At 39.6% G+C, this 19,800-nt stretch overlaps 1 long non-coding RNA gene across 1 annotated transcript in view; it reads right to left on the bottom strand.

Moving 5' to 3' along the window:
* LOC106045198 (uncharacterized) overlaps positions 1-19,800 on the bottom strand; it is a 125,905-nt gene that overhangs the window by 93,546 nt on the left and 12,559 nt on the right. Inside the window, exon 2 of the long non-coding RNA XR_007160876.2 lies at positions 10,093-10,251. This is a non-coding gene — a long non-coding RNA (uncharacterized lncRNA). The remainder of the gene's footprint in view (positions 1-10,092; positions 10,252-19,800) is intronic.

Below are 19,800 nucleotides of genomic sequence, written 5' to 3' on the forward strand. Positions count from 1 at the left end.
CTGCATACCCAACCTATTTTTCCTGCTGTTTGGCAGCTAAGCATTTTAAGCATCTAGACCTCTGGACTTCTGCTGGTTTTCAAACTTTTGCATTACTGCATTTGCTCTGACATACGGCAGGACTATTGGTTCAACCGCTTTGTGTCTCTTGTCAGGATTTGAGAAATGCAGGATGAAGTTCTCCAATCTTAATGATTGTTGTCATGTTTTCATCACAATGTTTGATCTATAGAACTCTTAAAAGTAAATAAGTGAAAGTTACTTATAGCTGCCACTGTAAATTATGGTTTAGGTAACTGTAAGAAAAGGGTATTTTCTCTCAAAGCATTTGCCTTCCCCTAAAAACTCATCATCTTCCCCTAGAGAACCTAAAATGATTTGAAATGCTTCTGCTTTATATTTTATAAAAATAAGGAGCTAGACATTATGTAATAGAAGACCTACACTTTATCTTGGCTGACTAACCAATATATTTATTTATCATCTCATTTAAGTTCTCCAAGACTTCTCTGAAGCCTAGAAAATTGCTGCCCTAAGGCACAGTAGATCTGCACAGCTATGAAAAATGATATGAAGAGCCATACTCTCCACAAAATAAATTTAAAATAAACAAAGAAAATTAACCCAATTTAAAGCAACAAAATAACATGCAACCACCTCTTCTGTCACCCACCTCCTCAGCCCTAGTAGCCCTGGGTCTCCAAATATCCCTGCACCCCAGTCTGGGCAGACACCACTGTCATTCAAGAAAGCTCTTAAAATGCTCAGTGCTAGCCACCGATATTGAGCTTAAAATATTTAATACTAATGACTTAGTTATACTGTTTAAAGGGTTAAGTGAAAGGTTATAAATCATTTTATATAAGTTTCAACTTCTTCTGTAGCTAATAAAGCACAAATAGCTAAGAAAAATATTTTCACATAAAAGCCAAGACACTTAACAGCTTTAAACAAAACAAAGTCAGCCTGTACATTCATCAGTTCCCTCCCACCCACCGCACATGATGTATTGTGCGCTGTACGCCTTGTTCCACAATGACAAAAAATAATGACTGCATGAAGAAAGTAGTTGCTTATAAAAACAAAAAAAACTGGATAAACTAGAATAGATAATAAACAGAATTTAGAATTATTCCTAATCCTTATATTTAAAGGAAAAGTTAATATTTCACATTTAAACTCACTTTCCTAGGCGCATCAGCATATAGGACCTGTCATGCCTCCCATCTTCCCCACACCCCTTAAAAATAATTAGTTGCCCCTAAATATCGTCAGCTTTGATTCTTTACTCACACAGGCACCAAAGAGCGGCTCCAGAAAAAGCACTCTAGCACCTGTGCAATTATCCGTGCAATGACCAATAAGTTTAAACACGTGCTGAAGGGTCAAGTTCTCCCCTGCTCCTACTATGCTCAGGCACCCCGGACAAATAAAGAGCTCACCTTCCTGCCCCTTTCACATCCCTCCCACAGCACAGGCAGCAGCAGGACTACACCACAAATCACCCCCCAGGCAGGTCCCTGAGCAGACACAAGCACACCCAAGCACCTCTAATATTTGCTCTGGACACCCACACAACATTGCATCTCCCTACTCCTGCCACGAGTCTGAGGTTCTGAAGTCGTTGTTCCAGCTACTGCTCAGCACGAGGTGAGACAGCTGGTGCTACACCCATGGTAATAACAGCGATATTTCAGAAGAACTGATGAAATGATGTTAATCCAGAGGGTATATACGGAAGCTCATTTGAGATCAATCAACAATATACATACCTCTTTGCTAAGCCACCCTTCTGATAAAGAAAAACTTAAGTCCATGTTTCCTAAACACTGATGAAGAGCTCCCTAAAGCTCTTTCGCACACATGATTAGCAGTAAGAGTAGCAATGCATGCTGATGACTAAACCATTGCTGGAATAAAGAAAATACAAGTATCTGTTCCAAGTCCAGCTGCTGACATAAAATCTCATTATTTTAGACATAGTAAGGATTCAAGATTTATTTTAATCTAATTTTTTAACCAAGTTTCAATATAGAACAGTTTGAGGTAAGAAGTACTAAAGTTAGAAAAAAATAACTAAATCATTGGTACAGCAATTATGCTTTTAATGCATGAATTCTGAATCCTGTTACTTCTATAATGAACATTACCACCAGGAGAAAAACATCACAATTTTTACAAATAAAACTAGGGCAAGTCTAGGAAAGCAGTCAATAGCTAAATGGGATCGTATTTCTATCTATTTCACTGTTTATCAGTCTCAAAGCTAAATTCCATGAGAAGTTATAAAAATGGATGAGAAATATTTCATTTTTTAATCTCGCCATGAGTTTTCTGAAGCCACTTGCACAATAAGCAATTGCCTCTGTTTACCAACAGCTGAAATATTGTCAAGTTACTTTACAGTAGGTATTGTAACGGAGGAATTGAAGAGAGATTTTAAACAGTACAACAATGAAATATGCATATTTACAAGGTCTCTGAAAAATGATGAAGCCTTGGGAACATGAAGACGTTTGCCTGGGTTTGTAATGTGTAGATAATAGAGGATGAAATTACAGACCAGACAGAAGTCATCTAATACTATACTGAAGGAAAAACTGTCTAAGAAGGTTTAAGCAAGACACATGCAATGCAAGCTACAGGGGTTAAGTCTTCACCTACTCAATTGAATTGTTATAATTCATTCTCTGCATAGAAAGTTTCACATCCTAATACTACCATGGATGCCTTTTAAAGCTTGTTTAATCGCATTGTCACTTTATGCAGTCAACGAAATCCAGCCACTTAGCAGCACAAACATGAAGACCAATACCCCAAAAAAGCCAACAAAAATTGCAGCAGTCAGCTGGCCACCAACCCCATTTTGTGACAGCTCTTTACCTCATGTTTATGCTTTTAACTGGCTTCACAGCGACTACAAACTGGAAAACAACACTAATAAATGTGTTACAATCAAATAGTCTGTACAAGTAACTAATATTTTGACATATTTTGTTCTTCCTGTGTCAACCATCTTGTTCTTGTACTCTCATATTTATGTACAAAAAAATTAAGAGGTTCCTTCTTAGCAGCCACACTAGCATGCATTTGTTTCTAAATCTATTTAGATGCTGTCCTGAAACTGACACCAGGAACAACTGAGGAACTTCTATCCAAGCCATAGTAAGTCTTGTGGCAAGCACACCTACTTGATTTAATCCATGGAATATTTTTCTTTCATGGTCCCTGGCAAAGCTGTTCTTGGTGGATGTGCTTGCTTTGTTGATGGAATATTACTAGCATGGTCCCTTTCACTGTCACAAGACAAGCCATAAGCAAATCAGAACCTGATCACCACCTCCGCATGTCCTGGACAGAGGTGCCCTCTTCCATATGTTCTGTAATACACATGAATAACACCTGACCAGGCAGAAAACAATTCAGATGCATCTAATAAGCCAGACGTGAGCATTTCTGAGAAGTAATGAATTCAATTTTGATATTGCAGTAAAAATAGTAACAAATTCAAGGTTGGTCTTGCAGTAATGCAGATACCCATATTTTGGTTATGCGTAGCAACTGAAAACATGACATATGGTAATCCCATTTAGACTTTGGCAGGGAATATTTGGTTTGCTAGATTTTAATTTTTACTTTTATGTTTTTACACTAAGCATAGTGGAATCAGTACCTTCATTGGCCTTTGAACACGGGAATACTAAACAGAGCCTGTAGCAAATAAGAACGGCCATCTCTTCATGCACGTGGTGGGCTTACAGTTGTGGAACATCTTCATTAATAATTAAATCTTGCTCAGCCAAGCTTAAACTATTAAAATGCTTGACATTCAAGCTCCATAAGCACTATTACCCAGCAATTACCTGGAACAAGCATTCTGAGTGCTACCACTCTTACCTTCTTTCTCCCGTGGGTAGCTAGATAATGGCAAGTGAAAGCTGAGAGAAGGCACAAAGCCAGGGAAAGCTGTTAAGAGTAACATGATGGTGACACAAAGTTTTGGCGTTTCCAAGGTCACAAAGAAGGGCAGCAAAGAACAAAGCAGATCTTGGCCATGGCTACAGAGCAAACTTTTTGAGAGCCCAGACTCAAGCAAGCTGAGCAATGTTTGATTTTGCTTGGGTCTGTGAAATCGAGTTCAAAGGTCTCATATCCCTAAGCCTAGAGGGTGCTAAGACCCAGGGCCCAAGTGGGTGATCCATCTGCGATCAGTGGAGACATCAAGCAACTTATGGACTGTGTCCTTGGGACACAAGCAAAAGGAATACAGAAGGCAAAACTGAATCCCAGGAACAGAAAATAGGGCAGATGACAGATCATCCTGACAAATACTTCATTATTGTGTGCAACAGATTGAAATAAATTTAGATACACCATTAGTCACTGTCAAACAAGCATGCCCTACTAGAAAGCCTGGAATTTTGTTGAGCATAGGCCAAACAAAAAACACCCCTACACACACACACACACAATAGCTTAACAATACTGGATGGCTTTAAAAAAAATCTTTAAGCTATCCCCCAAACTTAAGATATATTTTTAGTAAAGAGACTGAAATCCTGACTTCAACACACGTCACTTAATTTAACTTATAGCAACAGCTGCATACTTATGTATTAGGAAATAAGAGCTACTACATTTGCCCTGATGCTATAATACATTATAACATGGAGAAACTTGGTGTAGCAGAACAGAATTTGGGGGGGGGGTCTACCTTCCACAATGATGGGATTTTTGGTAGGATTTTTATCTAGCTAAAATAACTAAAAGCATCACTTTTAGTTGTACTGGATCCTCTCCAGTCTTTTTCCAGAATGAATTCTTGCTTCATTAGTACAGTATCAAGCACTCAATCTCCCTGTTTGTCCTAACTCTATAATATTAAGAGGAATGATGTGGGTAGAGGTATTATACTTTGCCCAAGGGATTTTAACAAAGGCTTTGATCCCAGGTTAAAAAAAGAAAGCCAACACAGCACACACATATACACACAAAAAGCCAATAATGCTGAATCTTTTCTTGCAGTCCACAGCATTTGTGGAAGCTAGTAGGGCCCCCAGGGAGTTTAACAGCCTATTCAGAGAGCAGCACTGAACTTTGTTCCACCTTTCGAGTCAAGTAAACTCTCAAATGATGCAAAAAGACTTCTTGCGATAATCCTGTCCTTTTCTCCCTTAGGAAATCAGTAGGAGATGCACAGTTTCCTCACAATATTTGCTTTCTCCAGGTGCTTCTCTTTCCAACCCAAAGCTCTGCTCTGCTGCCAGCAGCTCTTCAAGACAGGCAGGGACACCCATGACTCAGTTCCCACACTCACTGGTGGGCAGCTCATGGCCTGGCCTTGTCATCTCTGATTAAGAACAGTTCTCACGTTTTCTTCTCCCCGTGCTTCTTTCCTCTTAATTCCTTTTACAATGAAAAGTGATTTTTGACATCCTGCTTCATCTGCCCTAAATTTGATTTACGGGTCTAAGATTTTGGAGAGATGGCAGGACTTGAGAACATGAATATAGAAAGGATGTACTTACTGGTCTGACAAGAGTAATTAAGTGGTAACAGGACTTTTTCCTTTTTTTTTTTTTTAAACTGGCACTTCCCCAGCTAAATTAACTAATGGCATATTAAAAATAATCTAGAAGTTTCTGCTATTACATTCCCACCTTTCATTTGCAAATTCATTGCATTCAAAAGGACCAGTATTGCAAAAATCCAAGAGCTCCCCAGTACTGAGGTACTGAGGACCCAATTTTGCAGAAACATTATCCTCAGAAGCTATTGGAGGCACCTCCTGGGAACTGAGTGAAAAAGTGCTATTGCTCTACATGTTGTGGTACTTCTGGTTAAGAGTTATAGCTCAGTTATGTTGAGGGGTAAAGCCTGACAGAACAATAAAGCAAAATTAGCCCATTATCCCCAGCAAAGAAGTCTCTAACTTTGCTCAGGTTTTTGTTCAATTCTGAAAGAGACGGCAGGTGACTAAAAAACCATCTAAACTATTATTGTCATCAACAACCTTAGATTTACACAGTCATTTTCATCTTCAAAGCACTTCATACACATTAAAGCAGCTAATCTTCACGGCGCTCTTGTGAACAAAGATCATTACAGCCATCCACTTCTCTCCTAATAGAGCAACAAGGGTTTCTCCTGCAGACTCACCACTGACCCACACTACAGCCCCAGAGGTGCCACGGAGCAGTGTGACCCCACAGCTGTGCTGCCACGCACACCACAGCCTCTCCCCAGCACACAGCATGCCAAAGAGAAGACCCCGGTGCTCCCCACGTCCTTGGTCTGTAGCACCTAACACACTAATGGCAGGGAAAAACCACCCTGCACATCCACTGAATTTGCACTGACAGAATTAATGTTGGTGTAAACAAGATCATAGAGGAATTACACCTCCACCCGCCAGAAAGCTCCCCGAGCTTTATTCCCACTGCATTTGGCTCAGAGTTGGCAGCAAGGAAGCGATACACGGAGGGCAAGATCAAACACGAATCTCGGGGACCATCTCTGCTCTGTGCACGTTGCTGTGGCAAATAATTACTGTGAAGGCACCTACACAGAGCCCCCCCCGCCCCCGGCAGGCCCAAGCAGAGCCCTGGTACTGCACCCTACTACACAAGCTGCTGTAGCCTGTGGGCACGGACCCAGAGGTGGATTGCCTGCTGTCTGTACACACACTTGGGCTGCCTTGCAAAATAAGCTTTTTTTTTTTTTAATCTCCCCTCCAGACATAGTCTATGCCAGAAAAAATTCTGTTCCCAGTTTGGGATCAGAACTCAAAGCCCACGTTACACTGACGTCCACAGCTTCGTGTTCGTGACAGGTTGTGTGCTCTCACTTCTGCAAAGCCCAGAGCCCTGCTCCTTTTTTTAAGCAGCATCTTTTAGCACATGGTTGCACTAGCCTTGCATCAAGTGTTAGTTAGTTCTTTGGTAAGACGCACGGCTCAAAAACAAAGTGCCCAAAGCCTGCCTCACAGAGAACAGGCTACACCCTGGCACCCAGGACAGTACAGCTTTACCTGAGTATGAGCATCTTGTTGGGTTTGTTCAGTTGAAGCACACGTGGAATGTCACAAGAGTGATGTGCCGTATCACCTATGTCAGAAACATTCCTTAAATCTTCCTTTCCAGTGCATCATGTTTGTGAACAGCTCTCAGTACCTAGAGACTACAGCGTTGATACAAGCCTTAGGTTGGCAAGATGAGGCAGCAGAGGCAGGCTTGCAATTATTCAGAATTTCGAGGTTTTAAAGTCTCATTACAACCCAAGTTGAAATGCATTCCCCTCCCTTTCCCAATGCCTGTTAAGCCAAAAACCCCCCCGATCCTCAGGAAGAGATGTTGACATACACACCACGCACCTCCCAAGGGTCTTTATCTAAAGAGCAGAGCTCTCCCTTGGACATGAAGCTGTATTTGAGATCACTGCCTCCAAACAAAACATTTCAAGTTCAAACAGGCACTTGAGGATGAAGTTTGACTGTCAGAAAAATTCTGAAAACGTCTCCTCAGGACACAGGTTGCTACATGCTCATCCTTCCTTTCCTGCCTATTCGCCCTCATTCTCCCCACCTCCTGTAGCAGTTTTCTGCACTGGGGACAGGAGTGGAACAGCATCTCAGGGCTGATTCTTTCCCTCCCTTCTTTTGCTCTGTGTAACCAGTAGCTAATCCAGGACTTTACATGATTGAAATAATAAACAACTCATAGAACTGAAGCACCAAAGTGGGAGGGAAGAATGTTTAACACTGTCTGCATCTTGTCTTAAGACGAACATTGATTTTCAGGGTTCACCTCCACAGCATCTGTAACCGCAATGAAGTAACTTCATTAGGAGGAGACATTGATCTAACCACCTGAGTAAGATGTCACTGTCACTTGAATTCTGCTGGCTGAGCCACCTTGGTGTAAAAGCTTATTTAAAGCTCTGTATTCAGAGGGCAGACAATATGCTGCTTTGATTCTGTAATTTCACATGCTTATATATTCAAGAGAATAATTTAAACTTGAAAGAGTCACAGTGGGCTGCAGGTGATTAACCCTTTCTGAATCCATTTCTGCACTTGATGAACAAGCAAAGGCTCGCAGAAGACAGCATACTAGATAAAGATTATCCATTCCTAAAGCTACAAAGGCCTGAGATTTATTACCTTGCAGTGGCACAAATAAAGAAATAAAATGCTATCGACAAATTCCACATATGGTAATCAAACCTGAAGGAAAGCATGTGCTGAACTGATGAAAATGACTGAGGGTATGTAAGAGACATGATACAGGAGAGAAACTTGATACTACAGATTTTCCCGTTTCACACTTATTCACTGGATCCAGGTTCACAATAGAATTTGATCTTTAATAACCCATCCGTGGAGGAAGGCTGGTTCTTGTTAAACTTGTGATATGCTGTTCTGTTGTCCACTGTGTATCTGCATGTCCTGTATTTTTTGACAGTACTCAAAAGGTCTTATCTGTGAAACCAAGGCTGCCTGTTCAAGGCTGATAAGAAATTTACTTTGCTTTAGGAGAAAAATGTTTAAAGGAAAGAGATAAAACTTGTGGGTTTCTATTTTTTCCATTGAAGAGTATTAAAGTAGAAGATGGTCTCTTCAGCACTAAGAATTGTTCCACTTTAAACACACCTTTCCACTAACGTCCAATAATAAAACAAACTCCAAAACCTTAGCTCTCGGCTCTTAACTACTTTCACAGAACAAGCTCATGCTCTAATTCCTCACCTCCCCTTTCCTCAGCCATCAGTAAGGTAAACAAGATTTTACCGCTTTTTGTTAAACACTCCCGCTTGAGGCTAGCATCGTTTTCTTGTGTCGTACTTAAAGCATAAAGGTGAATGGACCTGTTTGGGAAAAGGACTTGCAAACAAAATCTTGCCAGCAGCTCCATCTCTATCAGACATTGCCCCAGTTTAGGTACTATGCTAATCGCAGTAATATGGCTGGGAAAGCTACACGCCAGCCTAACTACAAGCACAGTATATACCAATATGCTTAGCAGTTAACCCTGGTCAGGGCTGTAATACCTGCAATGATTAATGTCTAATTGTGACTGTTCAGGAAGACTTACACTCTGAAACATGTAATTACAAATTCAGTTCCATCTGAAATAAATCCCCTCTCCAGTGCTATCCAATTTGTTTCCCTTGCAGCTTTTGTTTCCTGCCTAAATATCCAAATTAATCTTTTTCCTTCAAATGAATTTTTTTTTTTAAAAAAAAAAAGAGATCACCACAAAGCAAAACCTGAGAAACCTGTTGGTATTTCATTCCCAAGATGGATATAATAAATCTCAGCACAAAACAGTGCATCCACTCTGCCAAGCTTTGTGAAATAGGCTGTACAAAATATGCAACAACAAAACAATCACTGTAAACACTTATGAAGATATTTTTCAAGAAGATGCAGTGTAGCTCTGTCATACCTACATTCATTAAGCGCTCTCAATTGATAACAATTGGAAAACAAGTTAAAATAGCACACAGCTTAAAGTGAAATCAGGTATGACTACGACCCTGCATGGTCTACAAAGAACCATTATTTTTGTTTGCTATATCGTTAAAAATATTCTTTTGTTGGAAAGGTTTTTTTGTGGTTTTTTTTGCCCTTTTTTTTTAAGTCAAGGTGAAATATCAGTTTTAAATTGATATGAATTTTTGCCTTCCAGCTGCACCTGCTTACAACAGGATGCAATTATGAGACTAATCTTGTTACTTACTAATAAAAGCACTATTAACAGAAAAAAGCAGGCAGAAGTTGTGAACTACCCATGGTTGAAAGGTAAGTGAATTATGTTTTTTCCATCTGTTGTTCATTGGGATTTTTTTTTGGTGGTGGTGTTGTAAGGTTTTTTGCTTGGTCGTTTTTAGCAGCCCAAGCAGTCATGTATGTTTTCTGGAGGTGCAGAGTACATTCATCTCAAAGGATGGCTGAAGCTGAGGAGTATCTAAGCATACATGCTGAGCAGTAACGTGATCCACAAATCAGGAAGAAATGGAGTATTCAGGGCACTAAAGCTTTCTCAATGTCAAAGATGTGGATTGAAGGGATTGTCAAAATTAGCTTCTTACCTACGGCTCAGGTCTAAGGCACTCTGGCAGCTCAGTTTGGGAAGCACACGCTGCTGTTGCTTGGTGGAGAGACAGAGACTTCCTGGCTCCCATGCAGCCCATCTGGCATCTTCCACAAGCACCGAATTCACTTATCCAACACAAACAAGTGAATAAGCCCTGTGTGTTTAAAATAAAATTCTGTGAAGTATTAAAGGGAGCTGAAAAAAATAGGAAGGAAGGAATCAGTCTATTTATATAACAGACTGTGCACTGTTCTTCTTGGTTAGGGCTAATTTCATGCAATGATATTATTTGCATGCTTTGCTGATTGGCAGTGGAAGAGAGACTAACTCATATAAATTGAAACTACATAAATGGGTATTTTATCTCCAAAAATCACTATTTTTCCTATTTTATTCAGATGGACACTTATTTTGGCAGTCACACCTCAACGCCTAGATAGTGTCATTTGGGATCAAATACACATGCATCTTGGTCATCAAGCCAGGATTCCTTTAAAGAAAGGAAAGCTAGATTATTTTTCTCTTTTCTTTGAGCAGTAAGCAAATGAATTGTGAATTCAGATCCAGAAATAAACTCTGCAAGCATGTGAGGTCATCTAGTTTGAGGATGTGTTCAGTTATTGGTGTACAGCAGCTCTAGACTAATGTTCCTGTTCCTTTCCCATTCAGTGTTAGGAGTGTTGAGACATAGTAGATCATTAAAGGCCTATTTCTGAATGCCATATGATAATTGTAATGCAAGACTAAGGAACAAATTAATTATTTTTGAGTCCCAATTATTTAAACCAGGTTGCTGTATACAAATCCTCACTTTTTTTTTCCAGCTTTGTGGTTTTTGACAAAGGCTTAGAATATGGACTGGAAAATGGATGGAAAGCAGAGGACAAGTATAAGAGTACAAGAAAAAAATCTTTATGTTAAAATACCTTGATCATGACATCCTTAAATTTGGGATGTTGGCATAATAACTGCAGGTTGGCTTCATACAATTACAGTAGCAGAGTATAGAGACAGTCTGTCCACCCACCAGACATTATGTGGCAGGATGAGCTCATATCTGCTATTATGTCCTGGAAGCATGGAGTAACAACTAACCTTTTTTTGGGATCACAGCAGTGCTCACACAAATTCATTCACTCTTTGTAAAAACAACGCAGGCAATTCATAGCTAAAGACATCCATCACTTGGCCTTAGTCTTATGCTTTACAGGATAAGATCATCTTTCAGGATAACAGATTCTTTAGTAACCATACGCTAAGCAGGACTCAATGCTCAAAGGCATGTGATTAATAGACTTAATATATATGGCTTTACAAGTTTTCTTAAATGAGATTGTACCATTTTATCATGAGGATGTTCCATGTTGTTTTGTACAAGCTGCTTACTAAGAGATAATGGAAGTGGTCCTATTTTAGCTGTTCCTGGTGGTCCATCTAGTCAGCCAACATCATGAAGGATGCAGGTAAATTCAAATTATTATGCTCTTAATAGCATAATCAAGAGATTCTGGTTGTGAAAAAAATACAAAATATGAAAGCTACAAAATAAAAATACCACAAAAATAACAAGCACACCAAAAAAGTGTATATTGAGCTTCCACAAAAATTACTGTTTTGGCTCAGGTTAGCAGTATCTTTATCATACATTGCACAAGAGTCAGTTTAATTGTTGTAGTTGGCAAGTTTGAGGCAGTTTTATAGGTATCAGCATACATTCCTTCTGTATTATTACCAGATCAGTGCTTTATAGCTTATTTCTTTGTACCATTATATCATTTCTTCTCTGACTTAATCCACGTGGTCTGAAACATCACCATCAATAAGTGATAATACTTAAAATTCCATGGAAGAACATTCAGAAACTTATAAAAAAAGAGTAGAGGAGCTTAGGCTGTTATTTATAATGCAATGCAAGGTCAACTGAAATTTTACTCCTCACTCTCCTTTAACAAGGATAAGTTTACTGACAAAAAAACAAGCTGGGACCAACATATTCATGTCAAATATATCTACAATATATATTTTCTATTTCCCCTAGCATAGAAAGCAAAATAGACAAAAGCATTATTGAACTTGTATCATTTAAGAAAAAAATGATGAATTCAATACTCTCAAAGTCATTGAAAGCCAAAATAATCCTTTTGAAGGCCCCCCTTCACTGCAAGGCTCAGTCTCTTACAAGTTTCCACTGCTCTTTCCACAAGCTTCACTTCTGCAAGTCTGCAGCGGCGCTGCCTCGCCCTCCTCACATCCCCAGGGCCTCAGAACGCATGCTGAGCGCGCTCCAGGTGTTATTTGTATCAGTGGGCTTCATGCGGCTGATAGACAGCTCTGAGCTGGGCACACGACAGAAGTCAAAATCCAAGGTAGCGGGCACAGCATGACACTGACAGCGTTCCTGGCTTGCTGCTTAACTGGGGCCGGGATATGCAACCTCTGGCTGTGCCCCCGCCCTCCTACAGCCTGTGGCGAGAGGCCAGGCAGCTCTGACTGGGGCAGGCTCACACCCTGTGTGTTGGGCAATTTGTGAAACTGGCTCTTACCCACTTGGTTTCTCAAATTTCCCTCTTCTTTCCTTTAGGTTATTACTCTCAAAAGACCTTTAAGGAGTTGCAGCTCGAAATACCAGTCAGATTTCACAGCCAGTTGGCCACGTCTATCCTCTAAATCTCCTTAGAAATCCCAGTCTGCATTTCATTTTTACCTTGTTTCCACAACTCCACTTTGTTCACCATTACTCAGCCATACTCTGCTGGCGTTTCTGATCTTACACAGCCACCCACGTGGGGCTGGTAAGAAATAGGGCGAGCTCAGCTCAATGTTAAATGCGTGAGGCCTTGAGCGGCTGGCACATGGTGGTGCCTGAGAGGTGTTCACACACAGGGAGGCAGGTGGAAGCATCATGGTAAGCAGTAAGAGCTTCCCTTTACATGAGACTCAAGGTGTAAGAAGGCACCACAGTGTGACAATGCTCTTCGTCACCTACCATTTGCCAAAACGCCAGTTTTTAACATGCTGCAGCGTATGAGTTCACTGACTGAGCTGTACCAAACAAATGGCAGCTCACATCCCAACGTTTCAAGCCGTCCACTTCCTCTCAACAAAAGCTCTCTGCCTTTGAGAAGCAGAGGTTTCAGGACACCAAGGGCACTTCCTGTCTGGACCCAGACCAGGTCACTGCCAGCAGCTCCACCAAGTAGGCCACGGATGATCTTGGCTTCCCAGAGACAAGCAGCACCAGCACAAGGGCTCAGTGCCACCACGTTCCTGTGGCTGCCTTTGCCACTGGCACATCCCAGCCCCTCAGATATTTTTCTGTGTCGCTGCCCTGCACACACACACACACACACACTTCCTAAGTGCACTTTGCCTGCCTTGTCTATAAATCTAAACTCCTTTGGGGCAGATATTTTTCTTACTGCCTATTTGTACTGGCAGAGATCTCAGCTGGGTTCTCCGAGGCCATAACTTATAACTCCCCGACTGCTTTTTTCTGTGCTTGAAGCATTCTATTTTTGTCTCAGACAGCAAGCGTTTCAGAACATAAGTCTGGAAATCTACATATTACTTTATTACAAACATGTTTATGCTTCTAGTTCTTCCCTCTTGCAGTAGCTGCATAATGAAACAACAAAGCAAGAATCTCTCATAATAAAATTTGATGTAGACATGGCTAAGGTACGAAATCAGAAGGACTCAGCGATGGGAAAAGCTGCCATCAATCACAGCAGGCAGGCTGCTCCCCCTGACAGCCATCGGAGAGAGGTAGATTCAGTAATGCAATCACAGCTGCAGTAGAAACCAGGAGAACATTATGATGCTAGTCACTACATATTTAGTGTTATAACATACTTGCATATCAAATTTGAATGATGTGTACAGGAAGAAATTGCACTGGAGTCAACAAGCAGCAGCTGCTTACTTTAAGGCTGAAAATCTCTTGCTCTTGGTTTTGTGTCTGGAGACAGCAATTTATGCCGTTTCTGACACACAAATACACACACACACCATAATCCAGACAACTAGAAGAGAATTCATACCACCTTATCTCTGGATAGGATAGGATAAATTAAATGCCCAAAGGTCTCCTGTTCTCCATCATCTGTAGCTATTACTTAGATTAGAACCCTGACTTTAAAATAGCGGTTTCAAAGCAAGAAGTTACCTCCAAAATTCCATTAAGTCTTAACAGAAAAGATACTTTTATAGAATTCATATCACAGTACTTAATTAAGTGCCACACAACCATTAGCTTATGTTCACCTTTATGTCACACAATTCATAAACCAAGGGAATTGAGGTGCCCTCATCCCCCCCCACAACCAAAATGAGATCCCAGAAGAGCAGTATGGACAGCTCTTCCTCTAAGAGGAGTACCCTGTCTTTTTCTAAACCAACATTCATCAACTCACGCATAGGATTATCTACACATTTTGTTTAGGAACTGATACAGAGCAACAAATTGTTCTAAGCACCCAAATTTCACTAGTTCTCCTCAAATATAAAACCTACATGGAAACTCAGAACCTCTCTTCTATTCATAGGAGAGAAGAAAGATTTTTTTTTTTAGTCCAAAAATTGGAGTTTAAATTAAGTCATAAATCATGCTTTAGACAGAAAAATAATCTTGTTGGAGCAAATAAGGTATGTTTGGAGATTTGGGTTTTGTTTTTTTTTTTATACTTTTGATTTTAAGAGTTCCAATTAGTTTTATACTTTTAACAAGCTAAAACAAACCCAAGTGCAAGATATTAAAATTTAAAATAGAACTGTTTGAAAGCAGATTGTAAGTGAGGTATTGCATTCTAATTTAATCAAGTGAATAGCTTGCAAAGCTTAACAAAAGACAGCCATATAGTTCAGTAAAGCCTCTGATAGCCTTCATGAATAGTCCTCCAGGCCAGGACTACTCAAAATTGAAATATCTAACCAAAAAAAAATTGACTGCCATGTCATGTGAATTCAGGCACCTAGAAATCACTGAGATAAAATGCTCATAAAGCATATCGTATGCCTACAGACAAAAGGTTCAGAGCCATTAATTATACTTACTCCTTTCCCCTCCCCCCCAAAGAACTCTGCATCCCATATTTTTACACTTTTTCTTTTCTTCAAGCAAGAGAAAAACTTGGAAAGAAAAACTTGAATTAGATTTATGGGAGAGAAACACAGGTAGGCTTTCAGTTGTTTGGGGGTTTGGGTATTTTTGTGCCTTTTTTTCCTTCTTGTTAGTTTTTTGTTGCTGTTTTAAAGTAAAGATTCATAGAACTCATTAGTGTTATAGGAAATCTCTAAACTCTCCAGCAGCTAAGTCAGCAGATGAAAAGGAAAACATCTCCTTAAAAAAAAATCTAGACTGGGTCCTTCTAGCCCATGAGCACATCTCAGTTCATGCTTTTCCATTAAAATACAGAGCACACAGTACAAATTCTTTTAATCATTTTTCCCCATTTGTCACATGCAGATCTGCATCAATAATTTCATAATACAAGTAGCACCTCCAGTCATGCTCTTGCAACAGTTTAAGATTTAGCCACCCACCTTGGCAAAGTAAAGATTTAAGAATTAAAAAAATGCCTGCACTGTTATTAAAAAACGCTTTTATCCCTTACTATGGGGAAGAAAAAAAAAAGAGATTAACTATATTTTATTTTACCTGATAGAAATCAATATGCAAACTAGGAAGCTAAGTAGTGTAAGCCCAAGCTCTTTGATTAAAAAAGTTGATATTGTATCTCCAGAATAGACAGCAATGGGGTCATTTGAGTAAAACATTTTACAGGCCTGCTTTCAGCAGAAGCCAAGCTAAAAAAACTAAAATTATATTATAGGAAATTCTGCTTAATGGAGTAAACAAATTTGCATTTTATGGCTGTTTATATATGTTTGTGATACATATAATATGGTGTGACCTTCAGAAGTAATAAAATTTGTGTTTTCATCTCATCACAAACAATTTAGCATGCTGCAGTTCGCTAAGGCAGGCCATCACTCTGAACTGAAGTAATAAACTTGTCGGACTTATTTCCCTGAAGCGTACTGACTCTTGGCTGACACTTTGAAAAACACAGACTAATTGTAATCACTCTATAAAAACAAGACTTATGCAAGGGCAACTTTTTACCACAGCTTTCTGTTAGCAGCTTGACAGAGGTACATTATTTTCCTTTAGCTGCTTGGAGATACCGTTAGCTGAAATCAGGCAAGTTTTGACTCATTACTCCGGTATAACCTTTGCAACAAAGTACCATATTTCCGTGTATCAAAAATACATAAAATTGTGACTGCTGTAAGTCCATAAGTGACAATGGCACTAGGCTTACAAGTAAAAAAAAGTATTACAAGTAGTACTTCACAATAAAAAGCTACCTCATTTGTAGCTTCTTGACCTGGAGCAACATCAGTAAGCCTCACATAAGTTTTCCTGTGCTTACTGAATGCAACGTATTCAGGAGATTAAAACTATCTACTCAAGTTTTATACCAGTTAAGTATGACAGTTAGATGGAGTTGTTTGCCTTTGGGAGACAAATACACAGATGAGCCAGGCTCTTCATTTAAAATAAACAACACACTGCACAACATAACCAACCACAGTCCCATTTTCTATCAGGTTCATATATAAGTCACAGTAAAAATTGTGATATGATGGCCATGGGTGGCCTGTACCATGTTTTTATCTCTATAGTTCAAGAAAAAGCAAATAGAATAAGCCTAGAATTGTTTCACTACTCAGTAAAATAGACCGCATCCCTCAGATGACCAAGCTGGACACAGTTCAACATCACAGAGGCAATATTAAGAAAATGTAGTCTCCACACTTGCTGCAACATGGATAGATGGCTGTCTCTTGATAAAGAAGCACCAATCCAAAGGAAGCCATCAATATACAAATAGAAGGATTAACCTTACAGAGGGCTAGATCATAGGTGAGGGATAAATAAACATAATTAGCTGACACTCCCAACTCTCAATATTGCGCTCTGAAATGCCTCATAATTCTTTTGATTAAAATGTTACATCCCACAAAGTACCACGGGTAGATGATCCTATCATACTTCATCTACCAGCAATACAGCAGATAAGGCACAATGGCACAGGAAATCAATACTGTGTGGAGTAGTTGGAAGCAGCTTAATCAGTCTTTTTCCTGGATTCAAAAAAAAATCTGTTTCAAAACATATGTGCAAAACATCACTCAAGTTGACCATAAGCCAAAAAAGCCCAAACTGAAGATACAGTGACCAGGAATGGGTGTTCAGTTCTACGACAAAGCACTATTGGATTCTCCTTCGATTTTTTAGTCCTAAAACTTGAAACCTGCCTTAAAAGTTGAACGGTAGCATTAAAGCATTTTCCAGCTAAGTATACTGTAAGACTACATATTGTGTAGTTTTTTTTTTTTGTGTGTGTGTGGTTTTTTTTTAATACTCTCTTTTCTAAGTTTGCTTAAATTCTTGATTAGGAAATTACAAGCTATCAGAATTGTTAAACTCTGCTTCAATTAAAAATATATATATTTTTTTCCACATTTCAGCTTGCACAATATCAAAAACAAAATCAGTCCACACTACGGAAATGTGATTTATTTTCCTGCATGTCCTGAATCCACAGCTCAGATCATACAAATCAAGCTTTGTGTCACCAGAGGACATGGATGTAAGCCCCTCGTCAGGAGACAGACTGTTTCTCCTGTTGAGCTGCTAGAACTTGTTTGATAGCTAATAGCGCAATAAGCCAGACTGTATAAGTTTTCCACAGTGGGTGCAAAAGGCAGCACCTTTATGATTAGGAGCAGAGACGGCCAAAAAGTTGATCACATTTGTCTGAACAATGCATAAATGATGGTTGAACACTGCTGGACTGATAGAAGGCACAGTGTTTCAGAGATATCTTCACTTGTATCTTGGCTCACACACACACAAAAAATTGTTTCCTAAACTGGCTTTAAATATAAGGATTCTCTAAATAAGAAAAAAAATTCTACCCTCTCCCCACATGGTGCCAGATTTAACATGTAGTGCTGTGTCCCAAAACAGTCTGGCTTGGGCAACAACTTCAATGTAAAGAGACATTGATAAACTAGAGAGGGTAGAGAGTAACCAAATGGTTTGTTGGAAGCTCCCCCAAGAAACCACGTAGCTGACATGGTATGTGCATCTCATTAGGCTCCCTGGCTCCCAAAGCAACAGCAGAAACGTCTCACATAGTTCTGCGTGTTTCCAAAGTCAAGCAGTTATGCTTCCCACCAAGATACTTGGTTATTGACATCAATTCATATGTGCCCATAGCAAAAGACTGGAAAACGAATTAAGGTTAGTATTGCTCCAGCAGGTGGAAACACCAGCAAAGAGCAAAACCTGAATAATTAACAGTGACTTGCAAATCTTCTCTTTGTTGTCTCACCTTAAGGCATTGTTGATGTCTCGCTGAGATGAGAAACACACCTCTCTTACTTGGAGGGATTAAAACAGGAGGAAATCCAGAAGGGTACCAAGTCTGCACTATTTACAGCTTTTACCATATTTGGAAAGTATTTTTAAGTTCAAAACTCTTTGAAAAGATTCGCTTTGGAAGACAAGACCGTATTTCTTCCAAGAACTATTCTGGCCCCCCAATAGCCTCTTCACATTCTTGCCAGCTCCAATTTAGTGGGGGAGATAGCAGAGAAGCCAGCCTCTCTGTAAAGACAAACACCATTTTAGCTCACAGAACTGGTATTCCCTCTTCCCTTCCACACACTAAAAGCATAATCTTTTTTCGGTACCTAAGATGAACTCCAGCACTGAAGAAAGAGGAAGGGCTAAATTATACCCTGAGAAAAATATGTTTCCAGATTATTTTAATTAGGATAGTTAAGAAAAATGCTAAGCATAGACAGTAACTTGTCTGTTAATGAGACTTCTCATGTGCTTAATGTTTGTAAAGAGTTGGCTCATGAATCATTAAGCATTAGTGCTAATGGCATTTACTTCTGTGATCTCTCAAATCACACCAAGATTTCAGAGATATGCTGGAGGATATGCACCACAGAAAGGATGTTATGTCAAATTTAAGTGACAGTGCCACTTCCCCGGGTTGGAAACTATTGTGCTTCAAGACCAGACCTTGACAGGCCATACAAAACCATGTGCACCAAAGAAATGGGGCATGTGTCTGGACCGTGTGCATAAGTAGTAACACAACATAAAGAGTGGGAATAAAATCTAATAATTTCAATATGAAAAAAGGTCTGTAGCTCATTGTTCTGACAAGCTATCTTTCACTTTTACCCTGCTGGGACATCTCTTCGGTTTCTAGTAACGCTCATGTATTTTTAATGCTGTAACCAGACATACTGTAACCTGTTTACTTCACTTAACAAATAACAATTGGGGCTTCATATAACAATTCTGTGTGTTGAGCAAGAAAATACAATGTTAAGCAGACAAATTCACAGGCACATACGCACCATGCTATTCTTTTAAAGCCATAGCAGGAAAAACTCAAAGTTCTAGAAAAATGCACTAAAAGGGGGTTCAAAGCCCACACTGCAATATTGATTGCTGACATTCTGCTTGTTCCTTCGTATCCTAATCGAGTAATCATGAGCCACACATCTTCCCCCCCTGCCCCCCAAATGGAAGGGCTTTTAATTGTGTAAGATGACAAGAGCTTTGAGCAATTGCTCATTTTATGGCAAGCAGTCCATCTTACAGCTTCGA

Source organism: Anser cygnoides, chromosome 7, assembly GCF_040182565.1.
Source record: "Anser cygnoides isolate HZ-2024a breed goose chromosome 7, Taihu_goose_T2T_genome, whole genome shotgun sequence".
In the NCBI taxonomy this organism is placed as follows: Eukaryota; Metazoa; Chordata; class Aves; order Anseriformes; family Anatidae; genus Anser; species Anser cygnoides.